This window comes from Geospiza fortis, unplaced genomic scaffold, assembly GCF_000277835.1.
Source record: "Geospiza fortis unplaced genomic scaffold, GeoFor_1.0 scaffold112, whole genome shotgun sequence".
NCBI classification, from domain to species: domain Eukaryota; kingdom Metazoa; phylum Chordata; class Aves; order Passeriformes; family Thraupidae; genus Geospiza; species Geospiza fortis.
Genome location: NW_005054298.1, coordinates 7,704,175 through 7,708,448, shown reverse-complemented (window position 1 = coordinate 7,708,448; position 4,274 = coordinate 7,704,175). Strand labels below are relative to the sequence as shown.

Below are 4,274 nucleotides of genomic sequence, written 5' to 3'. Positions count from 1 at the left end.
TCAGCAGCTGAAAGCAGCACCAGCACCCACCACTGGAGAACAGGAGGAAACTGAGCTGCATCAAAAATAGAAGTACAACACTTTGAGGTCTGGTTCTGGGAAGATTCTGCAGCACAGCAGGATGCTGCAACAAGACCAGGCAAGACTGCAAGAAATCTGCAAGAAATCTGGGATCACTGTTACACAGCTCCTGCTAAGAACTTCCATGGGAACATCTGACCCTGCACAGAATCTCCTGGAAATCAGGGCACAGGAATTACCCTGATGCCCATCTGTGGCACTGGTTGCTGCATCATGGAGGAGGCAGCTCAGGAGTAACCTGGTGATGGGGAACACCTGGTGCTCTCACATGGGTCAGCGAGAGAGCAGAGCCCTTCAGCTCTACTGTTGGATTAATCTTAAAAACAAAGTACTGCATATAAAAGGGAAGGAATTTGTTTGTTCTCATAATAATTTTATGAGGCTATGTTATTGCAAACTTGTGTCATTAACCATGGATAAAAGCCCAAAGCAAAACCTAATGCTAAGCTTGGCAGCAGACGCAGGACTCACCGCAGAGCCCAGGCTCACCCAGGTGGGAAAGCAGGTCCCAGTGCAGGTTGTGTTTCCACCAGGACACCTCTCTGGGCGCTTCCAGGGCTGCAGGGTTGAGTTAGAGCTGCTCCCCAGTCCTGTGTTTGAGTGCACTGCTCGTTAGAGAAAGCAAAGAGCATCTCAGCTAATCTCCCTAGCCTTGGTCTCTCCCAGTGCAAAACCTGGGGATTACAGGTTGACTGACTTGCATGGAAAAGATGATGCAGGGGGCCCCCAGAGCCACTACAGCAGCAGCAAGCTGGGCAGCCCTCTGTGACTGCTGAAATAGTGCCAGCCCCATCCTGGGGTGCTTGGAGATAGGCAGAAAAGAGAACAGACCTCACTGTAGAACATTTACAACCTAAGAATTAACAAATTTTCTTTGCCCTTGAGAAATACAAGCCTGTAAGGACAGTTATCACTGCAAGACAGAGCATGATCTGAAGGTCCTATAGTAGAGACCCTGTGTAACAAAAGCCTTGGTCTCCTTCCACCTTGGGAAGGGAAGAGCTGGAAACAGGGATAAGTGCCCCAGCATCTCACTCCAAACACATTCCCTTAAACCCATCTTGGTGTTTAGCTGTCCCAAAGCACCATGTCAGGGAGAATACTTGAGAACTGAAAGTGCTCATTCTGCCCCTCAGTGCAAGTGCATTTCCTGCCCTTGCTGGGCTACAAGGAGCCTTCTCCTTGCCTGTAACAAAAGTGCTGTGCCTGCACCCCCAAGCACCCCCAGCTTGCTCCTTAGGGGTTCTTCCTCCTTGGGGGCCACAGTGTGGGGAAAACTGGATTGAGCAGCTGGGTGACCCACCTGCTCTCTGGGGCTGCAGTGGTGGAGAGGGGCTCACAAAATGCCCCTCCATGTTCTTACAGCTGCAGCCCCTGCTGGCAGAGAGCTCATCTGCTGTGGGTGGCTGCTTCTGTGGCAGCAGCAATGGGACTGGGGTGGAATTCTCTCGGAGAGCTGTTTTCAGTGACTCCTGCAGGGAGAAGAGGGTGGGTTTGTGACCACAGCAGTGGTGTTTCCATGGGCTTTGCAGGTGGCCAAGCAGAGGCTGTGGATGCCCTGTGGGCAATGAGAGCCTGGAAGGCTGCCCCGACGTGCAGGAAAAATATCCCAGTGTCCTTGGGTGGTGGTATCACCCCTGCTGCTATTGCAGGAGAGACACAGGCACTTCTGGCATCGTTTTTCCATTATTCCCTGACTAGAAAATCATCTCATATTCTCTCAGTAACCTCTCTGGGGTCCCAGTTATAGATACCAGAAGATTTGATCCTACTCTCGTGCACAGGAGAACAAACCTTCCTATTGATGGGGAGCCAAGCTTGCTGTGAGCCCACCTATCAGTGACTTCAAACCATCTCTCCAACTGTCCTTCCACAATAACTTTGACTAACTGTACTATTTATTGGCTCACATCACATCCTTATGGCTTCAATTTATTTTTGGAAAACTCAACCCACATTTAATTAGTTTATAGTTTGTTCCAAGTTTTGCTTATCCGGCTTTTTTTCCCCCCAACTTTTTTTTTTTTTTAAGTTTGTATTTTGATGTTTAGCATTTGCCTTGGCAACATCTGGAACCCGTTTATGGAAGTGTATTGTTACTTTTACTGCTTGTGCAGCTTTATTAAATCATCTGACTATTAATATTGAAAGTGTTCATCTGGGTCTAATCAGGGCCAAGATGAGTGATGTGGCAGTTAAATTGTACCTACGAGCTGATGGTTCAAGGACACACAGTCCTGAAGAGCCTTGCAGTGGGCTTTGGGCTCTTTTTAGCTTCCTAGGACAAGAAGGAGGGGGGGAGAAAAAAGAGATATCCCCGCTCTTTCTTGCAGAGCAGATAACAGAATCACAGCCTGAGTTAGTTTAGAACAATTTGTCTCCAAAGGGTTTTGTCCAGTTACTGCTGTATTTCTGGCTCTTGTTTCCTTATTTAACTCCTTCATCTGTCCTGGCTTCTCCTCTGCACAGCACAGCCAAGCCAAGATCCCCAGCACACACACCAGTGCCCTGAGATCCCAAGCAAACCCCAGATATAAATAAGTAAATACCATACCTGGTGGGTATAAATATATAAATAACCAACCTCATCCTGCACCAGCAACATCCACGACCTGGATTTGTCATTTTGTTACTCCTCTGCAGAGCCTGCAGGTGTCCCTGGGCGATGGTGCTGAGCCAATCCCGCAGCAGCTGCTGAGAGCACAGCCTGAGCCATGGATGGGTTGAGCTGAAGGGGTGGCAGAGGAACTGTGGCAGTGACACCACCAGAGCTCAGGCTGGGCGTGGTAGGGCTGGGGTTTGGGGTGAGAAACCAGCTTGCCTTCAATTCTCCGTTCCCATGAGATTACCCAAGTGGAGTCTGTAGGGTGCAGTGGCTGTTGCTGTAGGTTGAAGGCTGCACACAAATGCTGGGCTTGATTTCTGTTCCACATCCAAAATTCTCATCTCCAATGGTGTTCTGCCTCAGATTCTACAAGCCCTGCTCTGGCACAGCAAGGCAGGGAGGTGAGGGTAGCTCATGCTGGCTGCAGGTGCTTCAAATCCCTGCTGAAGCCACGGTTTTGGCCGTTCACCCTTGAATGGATGTGGGTAACTGGATCTCTTGAGGTCACCCAAAAAATCCCAGAGTGCCCCACAGGGCCAGAGCGGCCTTATGGATGGGGGGATGCTGAGCAAGAGGCTGTGGGCAACATCTTCAGCTACCCTGCTCCCCCAAAACCTGGCACAACACAGTCCCTGCTGAGCTGCATTTTAAGCCTGGCATGGGCCATTTAAGCCAAAATTTCCTCCTTCCAACCTTCAGATCCAACAGTCTTTTCCTCTGCACCCAGATTTTCCCCTCACCATTAACCTTGGCCCTAAATACAAGGCCATGGGAGCTTGTAAAGGGTTTATTTCTGTGTGGGAGCCTTCCAGCAGTTCTTTATGACTGCTGCAGGGAGGGGGCTCTGGGCTGGTGAGGGAAGCAGAGCAGGCACATGGGATGCTGTCAGAGCAGGCACATGGGATGCTGTCAGAGCAGGCTGCATGCCCTGGATTCAGGGAGCAGGGAAGTTAAAAACCCCTTTTTGCTGTTGGGACAGTACATGCACAAAAATGGGTCCATGGGCTCAGCTGTGCACACAGGCAGGTCACAGAGGTGACCACGAAGAAGGCAGGAGTTCCTGCATGTCACTGACAGGCCTGGGGGTGCCCATGGCTGTGCTGGGCCAGCAGGGCCCTGCTTGCAGGGGCTGAGGCTCCCCAAGCCATAGTCAGGAATTTTGCAATTTTTTTTCTTCAGACTTACAGCTGGTGATGGAAAACTCTGTGAGGGCTGTGGCAGCACGGTGAGCTATGACTGCCCTTTCCATCGGTGCTGGGAGTACCCAGCACTGCTGGGTGGTTCAGGGACACGGCAGCCAGAGAATCATGGATGGCTCAAAACTTCAAAATATTAGTAGTTCAGGTTCATACCTGAACACTTTGGAGTGCATATATTTAAGTTTAAAAAAAAAGGTATAAATAAATATTTCTACATAAGCCACTCAGTGGCATTTTTTAAAAGACGTTTAGCAGCCTTAAGACAGGAAGTTTAAATTTAGCTGGGATTTATCCCTTAACCAAGCATAGTTCATGCACCCTTTTTATAAAAATAGAGATAATGTTATGCCTGTGAGATAGAGGCAGAGCAGCTCCCCACGGGCGGCAGC

General features: G+C 49.6%; 1 protein-coding gene across 1 annotated transcript in view; it reads left to right on the top strand.

The window, feature by feature from the left end:
• The window catches only part of LOC102044945 (TGF-beta receptor type-2-like), a 30,342-nt gene that overhangs the window by 13,720 nt on the left and 12,348 nt on the right, over nucleotides 1–4,274 (top strand).